At 35.9% G+C, this 12523-nt stretch overlaps 1 protein-coding gene across 1 annotated transcript in view; it reads left to right on the top strand.

The window, feature by feature from the left end:
* Positions 1–12523, top strand: part of LOC6582851 (chondroadherin-like protein) — a 71140-nt gene that overhangs the window by 41295 nt on the left and 17322 nt on the right. The window contains exon 4 of the mRNA XM_002008505.4: positions 3667–3740. The gene's annotated coding sequence lies outside the window, so the exon portion shown is untranslated. The remainder of the gene's footprint in view (positions 1–3666; positions 3741–12523) is intronic.

The raw sequence follows: 12523 nt of genomic DNA, 5'->3' as shown, positions 1-12523 counted from the left end.
ACAATAGTTCAATAACGGATACGCCAACAAAAGAAAAACGAGAAAAAAAAGTGGAAAAATAAAAAGCCACAGACAGGCATCCAGTAGATACGCGCCGGCATGTTGAAATATTGCAGAAATACTGAGATACATTCAGAGCTCCAGGTTGTGGAGAAAACCAAGTTAAGGCCAGCAAAAAAGACAGCAACAACAGCAACAGCAACAATAACAATAGCTAGACTTTTTATTTACATTGTATATAGCACACACGTCGACGGCTAACTACAACAAATACTGGAGCACAGGAAAAGCACACACTGAAAATATTTCCCGTAGCGCTTACGGCTTTTTTGGCCTGACACTCGACATAAGTTATTATTTGCCCTGGCAATAAGCAGTTGTTGCCGAGGGGGGGAGGGATGGTGGGGGCGGGCCAGTTCCTGCCACACAGTGTCCAGGATGTACAGCTCCAGTTTGCTAGTCAATTGTGCTGTGGCCCCTCGCTAACTTGTTGTTGTTGTTGTTGTTGCTGTTGCTGTTGTTGTCTTTTGGCTGTCTTGACTCTGGCGTATCTGTCGCTGAGTCTCTCTGTTTCTGTCGCCCGCCTTTCAATACCACTTTCATGGGCCACCGCTTGCTGAATCGGGGAGGGCAGTTTGAGGAATTCTGCAGGTGTATTAATGAAAAATTATTGCATGGCCTAAAAGTAGATTTGTTGTTTCACAATTTATTCTAGTTTAGTTAAGTACAAAATCAGCTGTTAAAATCTTGGCTTGGTATTATTTATTGTTTTAATTCAATATTTAAAATTTAAAAAAAAAATCTTTTTATAGACTAAAACATAAAAAAAAATTATTTCAAATAAAAATAACGATATAAAAATATAAATAATAACAAAAGAAATATAATATTAATAAAAATAAAAAATAATAATAAACATAATGATAATAGAAAATTAAATAAAAATTATAATTAATTTTCAAAAATTTTATATGAATATAATGTATAATAAATAATAATAAAACAAATAAATAATAAAAATAAATAAAAAGAATTTACTTTTAATATGTTCTTTTTTTATACCCTGAACCCATTTTCAATGGGAAATCAGGGTATAATGGTTTTGTTGAAATGTATGTAACAGGGAGAAGGAGGCGTGGCAGACCCCACAAAGTATATATATTCTTGATCAGGGTGACGAGCTGAGTTGATTTGGCCCTGTCCGTCTGTCTGTCCGTCTGTCCGTCTGTCCGTCTGTCCGTATGTATGAACGCGTCGATTTCAGAAGATATAAGAGCTAGAGACTTCAAATTTTTTTTTAAAATGTCCGTAATTACAGCGCGCATATCAAGTTTATCATTAAAAATCGATAACTCATCTCGATATTTTTTTATCGATAAAAACCCTTATCGAAACCCAGTTATAAAATTATATCTTCTACACCTTTATTGCTAGAGTCTCCAAATTTTTAATGTATGCTTATATGCAATTTATACAATTTCGGTTTTTGTTAAAATTTACCCCCCCACCTCTAAATTCACCCCCTCACCCTCACTTTTGTAAAAAGCGTATTTCAAATACTAGAGACTTGTGCTTTGGCAATTACATGCATATTCATGTTATAATCATAATCTAAAAGTTTCATGAAGATCGTACGTCCATAAAAAAAGTTATTAAACAATTAAGTTCTCATAGTAAGCGCACACTGCAGCCCATGCGTGTTTATGCATGGTTGCTTGTGTGTGTATGTGTTTGTGTATGTGTGTGTGTATGTGTGTCTGTATGCGTGTGTGTGTATGTATGCCTGTGTTTGCGTACGTGCGTGTGTGTGTGTGTGTGTGTGTGTGTTTTCTTGTGTAAGCTGAAAGTCGCGAAAAAGTATTGAAATATCTATTGCTCCAAGGGTTCAGGGGATCTCGTAGTCGAGCAGTCTCGACTAGAGCTTTCTTACTTGTTTTATTTTAATATTATTATTTTAAATGTTTTCTATTATATTTATTTATTTTTATTAAATTTATATTATTATTATTATTTTAGATGCTTTCCATTATATTTATTTATTTTTATTAAATTTAATTTAATTGTCTATAGTTTAATCTAGACTCTTAACTAGATTTCTGTTCTATATATTCCGTCAATATTATTTTATATTTCTTTCCCTTATCTCTCAATTCTCTTGCTCTACCTCAAACAATCTTTCAAGCAACTCTCGCTGACATTGTTTTTAGCTATTTGCTGCTGGCTTTTGTTTGGCACTCCTCGGCTGGTAAATAATGGTTAGTTTTTGATTTCAAACAATAATTCAATGGCATAGCAGCGGAGCAAAGCAGAGCCAAGCACTGCGCCAACTGGGGTAGAAAAGTATCTCTGCGCGTTGCTCGCATCCAATCCAATGGCGGGGCTGGCAGTCAATTTGGTGGCGCTTTGCTGACCATTTTTGGGTGGCCCCGCAGTTCGAAGCGTTGCGACGCCTCCTCGAGATGCTCGAGCGAAGCCGCACGCGTTCCTCTTCTCACTGTTGTTGTTGTTGTTGTTGCTGGCGAGTTGGCCATAAAAAGTAAGACAAGTTCCAGAGCGACGCGTTGCCAGGCTGTCGCCTCAGTTGCCTCTTGGCGCGACTCTCTTGGCCTGGGCCTGTCAGCTGAAGCTGTTAGATACAATTACAGTTAGCTGCTATAGACGAGACATACTGTAGATACAGCTACGTAGTGTCGACTGAGCTTGGCGGCACTTCTCTCTGTGGCTTTTGATGTATCAAGCTGTGCCCCTCCGGCTTTCTAGCAAAACTCATGTGCGGTCCTCCATCTGCAGTTGCTCTATGCTGTTGCCCTCTCCCTCCCTCTCTCTCTCTCTCTCTCTCTGTGTTTATTTCATCTGATATGATCTGTCTGTAAGACGAAACAGAGACAGAAGCAGAGCCAGAGTCAGAGTCAGAGTCAGTCGCAGCCAGATTTTATTGTTTCAAATGTAAGATTTGTGCTTTGATTCGCTTATCGTGCTTAGCCTGCATCTGTATCTCTCCATCTGCATGTGCAGATACGTTGAGTCAATTTCTGCCTGCCGGCCTGCCTGCTGGCATCGCACAATTTGCTACATATACAAAATACCTGAGCTGTGTGAATCATCAGATACGTTTCGCTTTGGCTAACTGCGACAAGTGTTTTTGGTCTGTGGAAAATTGCATAATTGGCATGTGCGCCGTGGTCAGCCCATATATAATCGCCCCAATGATTCATCATCATTGCCTTACAGCTCTCAACTCTCTGATCTGACCTCAGAGATAGGCAAAGTGTGTGGCCAAAGTTGAAGGCAGTTCAAAGCATTAGCTAAGCTATCGATTGCATCGCAAACTAAATGTTTTGCAGAGCTCTTTTTACTGCTGGAAAGCATAGCTTGCTTTGAGATGGAGAATATCTAATTGATTTCAGCATGGGCAGGGTATTTCTTAGTCGAGCAGTTTCGACTCTCACTTGTTGGATTTATTAAATGTGGCTAAAATTCACAATAAATATCATAGAGTCCCAGATGAAAGCCTTTCCAATCAGATTGGAGCTGTTTAGTGCGCCTTTCTATGTGATTCTCAGAAATTTAGCTCAGCTCTTATTATTATATTACGAATTTGTTAAGTAATCTTATATAAATATAAGTCAATATTAATTAATTTATAATTCTTTCTTCTTCTTACAGCCATGCCTGCCTATACGAGACAGCTTCCTCCCACAAATTAATGCCAATTCATTTATTTAATTGCGCATTTTTTGGTAAGTCTTCATTAAAGAGTTTTCAGTTTCGTGTTTGGCTTATGGAATCATTGGAATTTTCTCACGCCACAAATTGCAATTGCCCATCATGCAAATACTTAAAAACCAGACAGCAACGCAAACATGAGCGTAAATTAAAAGATCTGAGCCAAAGCCAGCTGGCTGACGGCGAAATTAACTTTATTCAATCAACGTTTCCAGTGAAACTGAAATAATATTTATGTCATTTTGCTTGTTGACACAAGCCGAAAACGAATGTGCCTCGATTTCATTTAAAGCCTGGATATTTACATGAGAGCTGAAATGGAATCGCTGTTAATCGCCTTAAGGACTGGCAAATATTGTCAAAGGCAACAGTTCTTAACTTGCGCCTGAACCAAATCAATTGATTTCTTATTTATAAAGTGAATGTGAGTGCCACACGTTTCTCATACACGTATATATGTATGTATATAAGTCAGAGATAGAGAGAGTGGGTCTGGTATTTCTAGCTGTAAGAGTTTTCGGGTAGCCAATGGCAGCACCTTCTAAGCTCTAGGCAAACAAGACCAAGCAAGCTAAGGCAGGAAAATGCCACGTTGGGAGAAGTAAACAAACAAGACCATAAATAAATTATTTACATTGGCCCGAACGTCTTTGCGGGACGGGGCTGGTGGGGGTGGCTTGTGCTAGGTAGTTTGAGGAGGTGGTGGTAAATATTCTTTATTTTTTTGCAAAATCAACAAAACTGAAATGACAAAAAGGCAGTCGGCCGGCAAAAGCTGACAATGCCATAAGACGCCGGCGACTTGGGACGTGGCGCATTATCAAGGCAAACAGAGGCATAATGGACGCGCATAATGGAGCAGGACAACAACAACTACAAAAGCAGCAGCAACAACAAAAAACTCAGACTTAAATTGAACAACTAATAGTGGCAGGAAAAAAAGGCAGCAAAGGGCGATGTGTGTGGTCCGCTAGCGAAATTAAATGAGCCAAGGAAATGGACTTGAGCCTTGCCTTTGCCCATGGAGAGAACCAAGGGAGTAGTTAGTGCGCTTGCATAGGGCTGGCCCATTGTGTTAATAAATAAATAAATAACCGCAACGATTTGACTTACGGGCTTATGGGACTACAAAAAAAAAAAAAAAAAAAAAAAAAAAAACTAAATACTAGCGGAAAAACTACGTACAACCGCTATAAATACATCACAGTGGGCGTGGCCGGGCTTAAATGCTTAATGTGCTGGGCTTTAAGCCAACCCCAAGCTGAATATTAAAGCTAATGCAACTGCGATGATTTGCATTTGTGCGGCTTACAGTAGAATAAATTGATAAAGGAAATGCACAATTTGTGCAGCCATCCGTAATGAGGGGCTATCTAAACGATATAGATATTATAGTTTTTTTTCTAATGGATAACAAATTGATATTAAATTAAAGTAAAGTATTAACAATAATGCGAATATTAGTGATATATTAGCAAACAATACAAATGCTAAAAAGGGGGGAATTTCTTCCGTTTCTGGTTGAAAAGGATTTAATATAATTAAAATTTTTAATCCGCTATAAATGTGTCAGCAGGGTGGGTTAATATAGTAGTGAGAGATTAGGTGAGAGAAATCTCTTTCCACTATTTGTTGATTTGAGCCATATAATTCTGATTCATATACTTCTCTAATAATTTATTTTGCTCTAAACGGCGTGAATATTGATATGTAATATCAACAAGAGAATTACAAATATAAAATAATAAATAAATAAGTAAATACATATTTAACTATTCTTTTTGAAACTCTAACTCTTCTGTATGGACGTGCCACTCAGAAGTAAAGACCTCAGCAAAGAATTATTTGAGAACCTCACCAACTTAGCCCATGAGCTCACATTTGATTTTAATGCTCGAAATGGAAATGAAATGAAATGAAACTGAAATGAAATGAAATGAGAATTGGCTGCCAGATCAGAGCAAGTCGGCTGACCCATTCGATCTTTTAAGAGCTAAAGAGCTCTCTTTTGTGTGATCCGATGCGTGAGAAGAAGAGGATGATTTCTAGGGCAGCGTTTGCTTAATTTTCTCTTCGGAGTTTTTATATATAAAATAGGAGCATCAGAGTCCTCAAGATTCGCCAATTGCTTGCTAAAGTTTAGTGACTAGCTGAGTAACTGAAGAATACACAGTTATTGTTCAGCTGTCAAATTTTAGATTAGCAAAATTAAAATTTTATTCAGTAATAAAATTTTGTTCACTGAACAGAATACCAAGACTCCTTAATAGCTTTCAAAGCACCATCGATTATTTTATTTATACTGCAGATTTCATAAAATACCATATATACTATATCTATTCACACAGACAGTCAACCATTTATAAAAATAAAAAAAAGAACAAAATATTCCTTTCACTTCAAAATCAATTATAAAATTTTAATAAGCAACTGCAAATTATAAGCTGATGTGAGAAATTGTTAGAAAATTAAATTAAAAATAGCAACAATAAACGATGTTTGCTGTCTGGGAAAAAAATGTGATTAGTTTGAAATTTATAAAATTTATTTCAAGCGCTTCATTATCTCGATTTCAGTCGCTGAGTTCTTGCCCCGAAGGCAGCTCAATGCGCATCAGCACCCAATTAACCTTAAAAATAAAAATAAAAAAATACAACAAAAATGAAAACAAAAAGCATTTTTGTTATCAATGACAGCTGATATTTTTTTTAATAAATATTATAATATATGTATATATTTGCATAAGATAATTACGCTAAACGTTATGCGCATTTATTTCCCATTGATTTTGCATGTATTATGTGAAACGATTTAACAACAACAAAAATAATAGAAAAATGCATTTTAAGGTTTTCTTTGAATGCTGCTGGCGGTTTATTAAATATGCAAATCGTTGCGAGCTGAAAACTTAAATATGCAGCTTACAAAAGACCGAACTAGTTAGCCAGCAACATTTTATAAAAAGCGAACAAAATTTTTGCATAATGCGTCAACAAGATATAAACATAAACATATATTTATATATGTATATAAAAAATGTATATATATAAATGTTTTGTTGTTTTTATTTCTTTCACCCTGTCAGCCAGATTATATGGCCATAATAAATGAGTTCGATCCGCTGCTGTGACCCTAATGAGCTGCACTCGCTTAGGACAACTTAAACACGTCTCTGCCCCTTCGAGCGCATCAAATCAAATTTGAATACGACGAGCTGCAGCTGCGTCTCTGCCAACTCGCAGACGTTAACAAATTTCGATTTCCGATTATGTCATTAGCCACCCCGCCCCCACAGATTCGTATGAAACTGACCCAGTTTATATTGAAATTACATTTTCTACATACATATATATCAATAATAAAACATGTTTTGCCTGAAATCGCATACATTTTGCCTCAATTATTATTTAATTGCACTTTCAATTTTGCAATCTGTGTGCCCCAAACACACACACACACAAACACATAGCTCAATTTATCAATGTATTTTCTTGTTTGGGGAATTGCACAGAACGTCGCAGCTTAAGCATATGTATTTGATTTGATATTCAATTTAGCTACGCAAAAGTCAAAACTCTGACGGATTAAGGTTACCCCTGCCACGTGGAAAGTGAATTGAAATCTCAAGTCCAAGTGGACTTGGCTTGTGCATACTCGAGTACATTTCTTATATGGCTTAAATCATGCATTGAAATTGTGGATTTCTTTTAAAGGAGCTTTATGGCTTTTACTACTAAAATTGAAATATGATTTTTTGTGAAGAGCTTTATGGCTTTTACTAAATGTATACTTAATAAATTAGGATTTTTGGTAAGAAATTTTATGGTTTTTATTAAAAATATACTCAATGAATTAAGATTTGGTTCAAGAAAATAAATATATTTTTTATTATTTAGGATTTTTTCTAGTACGTTCTTAAGGATAAGAATATATTTTTATATTATATATATATTTTTTATATATATTTAAATTATTATTGCTTTAATATTAAACAACATAGATCATTTAATATTAAATTACTTAGCGAGGAGGGTGAAGGTGGAAAGGAAGTGTAGAATATGTTGATAAAAGGGGAGAAGAGAAAAGCAAATAGTAGATGAAGTCAAGAAACATTAAAAATCCAACCATTAAACCATTAATTGGCGGCCGTAATTTATACCAAAAGAATATGCCAAAAATAAAAAAATAAAAATAAAATAATAAAACTTCAAAATGATTATATGCATACGCTATTTCACTCAAATTAAAAGAGTATATTAGGTTAGCTTTTAAGAAGCCAAATTGCACAAAATATAGCACAGAACTAAATAATTTTCTATAATATTATTCATTGCAATATCTCTACTTTAGCATATCAATTAAAGTTTTAATAAGCTATAAAACTCTTCCACACCTAATTTTCCCATTTTCCTGGAAACTCTTATCTAGACAGTATTTAAAAAATACCAAACTCTATGCATAGTTAAAGCAATTTACTTTGTGCATTATTTAGATAAGTTTTTCAACCTAGCTGCCACCCAGACAGACAGTGCGACGCTTCACATGGGCTTTTAGTTGAAAACAAATCAGTATAAATTACATAAGACTTGAACAATTTATGCACGCACTTTTGTGAACTTAAAAACGTTTTGTGTGCTCTTTTTCGATGCGTTGTTGTTGCGTTGCCCGCTGCCGCTCCATTTTGGGGCCCACTGGGTGTGCGTATTCCCCAAGTTTGTTTACATTTTCGATGGTTGCTGGTAATTGCCGAGCGTAATTTATGCCAGTGTCGGCCGGGCCCAAAGTCAATGTCGCGCGAGCCCAGCGAACAGGGGCCGAGCCAAAAGCGAAACCAAGTGCAAACAGAGACGAGACAGCCAGCCGATACAGCAGCAGCGGACACGGAAAACCGTTTATCTGAGCAAATGTATCTCAAGGCAGTAATTACAATTTATTGTTGGTAATTATGTAATTTCAGATGCGACAGATATAGTTGACAAACCGAGTGCGTGTATGCAGCCAATTGCTCTATGAGTCGAAGTGCGTGTCTAGGTCATTGGCTGTTCACATTGTTGTTGTTGTTGTATGCATCTAAACTACTGTCATTTTCATGCGTGCGCATTTGAATGAGTCGGAAGAGTGAAGGAAAAAAACGTAGCAGAATGCATTGTCAGGCACTTTGCAAAGCTGGCAACAGCAGCGGTTGAGCTGAGCAGCTGCCACGTTTATTGACAGCTTGTTAGTAAGAGCAGGAGTGGGAGCAGGAGTCGGAGCAGCAGCAGCAGCAGGGGCAAATGCTGAAGCTAGCACATTGCATGCTGCATGCAAGCAGCTAACTATGATTGGTATTTGAGGTACCTCAATTCACTTCACTTCACTGCAGTTCACATTTGCTGCCTTTAGTCGCTTGATCTTTCACTACGTTTTGTTTTCAAGCTTTGCTGATTGCCTGCACTTGGCTCGTTTGTTGGCCAACAGCGGGAATGTTGTCATTTCCGCTGCACGCGCTCGTCCATTGTAACTTAGTTTTGTGTCAACTTTAGCGCGTAATACACGCATTTCCGCTCGGCTAGCCACCGAGATTGAGAGATTTTCATAACACTCTGAGAGCTCTCTGGAGTTTCGGCTAGCTCTTGCCACCTGCTCATTAATTGTGGCCCACTAAAAAAAAAAACGACGTTTATTTTCAATTTAATTCTAGCCGAAATACATTAGTTATAGCCGTTGCCAGCAGCGCTCAAATTAAGTATTTCCGTTTGGAAAAAATTTAAAATTGTAATTTAATTTGCGCGCAAACAAAAAGCGAGTTGAAAACGCAGCTTCATCATCAACGGCATTAGTTTGCACATATTCAAATGAAGTTCAATTTTTTTTTTCTACTTGTTCGCTGATTGAAAAAATATCATTAAAATAAAAACAGCCAAGTGTTGGCGCAGCAAACAAAAAGGCAGGAAATACGTTTGGCTAACTGTGCAGACAGCAAATAGAAAAAAAGGGGGAAAAAAAAAGAACACAGAAATAAGAGAAGAAAACTGAAGCTGGAAATCATTGTTGGGTTACGTTGGGAGCCCGCTGGATCATTAACATACATTTGAAAACGTAAATTCCTATGCTGCGATGACTGTGTGCCTTCTGTGTGCCTCGATGTCGCTCCATCCTCCTTTTTGGGTGATAATGTGGTCTTGGCTGTTGGCTCTGCGGCTGCCACATGAAAATTTGTAAGTATGTTAGACTTGTCACTTGCACACTTTATGCCCATATTTGTCACATTTGCGCCATGTTCGCCTCGGACTCGCAATCGAGGTGGGGTTGGGCTGGGGCTGGGGCTGCACTGGGCTCGGGTACGGTTACAGGTACGGGAATGGGTCTGGGTCTGGCTCTGGGTCCGGGCACAGACATAGAATGGCCCACGGCACTGCGTCCGGCGCTGCTTCAACATGGTGCCTAGTCCTTGCCCGTTGTCAGCAACGTTGTCGTGGTTGTTGCTCGTTAGTTGCGCATCTGATTTGCCCAACTACGTCGGCAGCGACATGGAAATTCATTCGCTTCTCTTGCGAGCCTTCGGGTATATGCTGTTTCAGGCTTCAAGTGTGCTATAGAGTTTCACTGAGAGCAATTTGAGAGATGGCGAATATCATTGAAAGCTAAATAATCAAAAGTTGGTTATAAAGAAGTTTAGATTTTGCTTAAAAAAATATTTTCTAAATTAAATATATTTTATTCACTTTTCATTCATTTTTTAATTATTTATTAGAACTATTTTTTTTTTTTTTCAAATTCCTTACTAAGAAATAAAATTATTAATAATTTAATAATTTAATTTAATAATTTAAGATAATATACTACATATAATTAAGCCGAATTAAATATCATATATTTGTATACAATTCTGAATCTAAAAAAAAAACAAAAATCATAGTATTAAATTATAAATATTAAATAAAATATTAATTAAAAATTAAGATTATTTAATATAAATAGATCAGTCTTTGCTATATGTCTCGCTTTATATATATTTATCTCTCTCTCTCTTTCTCTCTCTCGCACTCTGTTCTCTATCTCTATCTTGCACTCTCTCCCTCTAGGTCTATCTATATCTTACTCTTCTCTCTATCTCTCTTTCTCACTCTGATCTCTATCTCTCGTTTTCTGTCTCTTTTGCTATCACTCTCGCTCTCTCTCTCCCTCTCTCTCTCTCTCTCTTCTGCTCACTCTCGTTTCATTCTTTCTAATATCATTTTTACAGGGCATTTCATAGTCATATACAGCCGAGCCATTAGCAAGCCAACTTGTTTTATTGTTTTGCCTGCTGCTGTTGCGGTTGTTACTGCCGCTGCTGCTGCTGCTGCTGCTGCTGCTGCTGTTGCCGTTGGCCATATTTGTATGAATAAATGCGTATTTAAGCACATACTTACAACACTTGCCATGTACATATGAAACAGACCCAGTCCCAGCGCCAGTCCCCAGCCCAGTTGGAGTTGCACAGGCCTCGCTCTGCTCTGCTCTCCTCTGCTGCGACCCATGGCCGAGGCGAGGTGTTCCAGCTGTGGCTGTGGCAGTCAGAGTCGCAGTCGCAGTCTCTTGTCGCAGCCTCTCCAGGCGCGCGTTTTGCATTTCCCTTTGCGCTTTTCCCCATTTTCCCACTTCTTTAGCTCTTGCGGTTTTTCGCGTTGTCACACATTTGCTTTATGCTACTTTTTAGCCAGCGAAATGCTCATTTTTAAATTTGCGGCGTAATTGTTCTTTTTTTTTTTCGTTTTTATTGCAGTACGTTAAAAATAGTTTATTAATTATGCTCACACAATTTGCATTGCAATTTTTTGTTGACTTTGCTTGGCGCTTAATTCAATTGCAAAATTGCGACTGGCATTGTTAATTGCACAAAAGATAATTATTCATGTTTGTCTAAGTGGAAATCAGGCATAAATATGTTTTAATTAAAATTAATAAATTTCACCTGACACACTAAGAAATATGTTAGCAACGGCATACACGAATATATATGTATTATTTGTATAGTTACGTGAATATAAATATGAGCTGGCGTACTTATGGGGACTGTAAAGGTTTATCTTTGCTCTCTCTTTCACATGTGTTGCGCTTTCTCTTTGGGGGATAAATATATCTCTCTAAGGAAAATATATGTTTACTAATATTTAAAATCACAAAAAAACATTTTTTATATTTTTTTGAGAAATATGTTAATATTAAAATATGTTATATACCCTATTTATATTATTATTTTTTTTTACGTATATATTATTATTTATATTTTAAAATTTAGGTTTATCTTATGTTTCTTTTTTTTTTTTTTTTTTTTTTTGTGTTAATTTTATTTAACATTAGTTTTTATTATATTGGCATTCTCAATTTTACTATTATTTTATTATTTTTGTATATTATATTAATTATTTATTTTCATTTGCACATACTTCAAAATTTAAGCATATCTTATTTTTGTTTTGTTTTTTTTTTAATTTTTTTTTTTTTTTTTTTAATTTTATTTAAAATTAGTTTTTATTAATCTTTATTTTCAAATATATATTTTTTTTTATTTTGTTACTTATATATGCTATAATATGTACATATATTTTTTTTAGTATATTTAATTAAACAAAAACAACATTTTTTTAAAACAATTATTATGCTCTTTCTCATAGTAAATCAATCTTACAAACTCTGTCACAAAATCAAATTACTCTGCATTCATTGCAAAGAAAGAATGTTTTAATGAATTTTATTGCGCATTTCAAAGAGCCATTAAAAAATTAACATAAATAATTTAAATATATATTGAGTGCAAATTAAAAATATTTAC

This window comes from Drosophila mojavensis, unplaced genomic scaffold, assembly GCF_018153725.1.
Source record: "Drosophila mojavensis isolate 15081-1352.22 unplaced genomic scaffold, ASM1815372v1 contig_74, whole genome shotgun sequence".
NCBI lineage: Eukaryota > Metazoa > Arthropoda > Insecta > Diptera > Drosophilidae > Drosophila > Drosophila mojavensis.
This window is presented reverse-complemented; position numbering and strand designations above follow the sequence as displayed.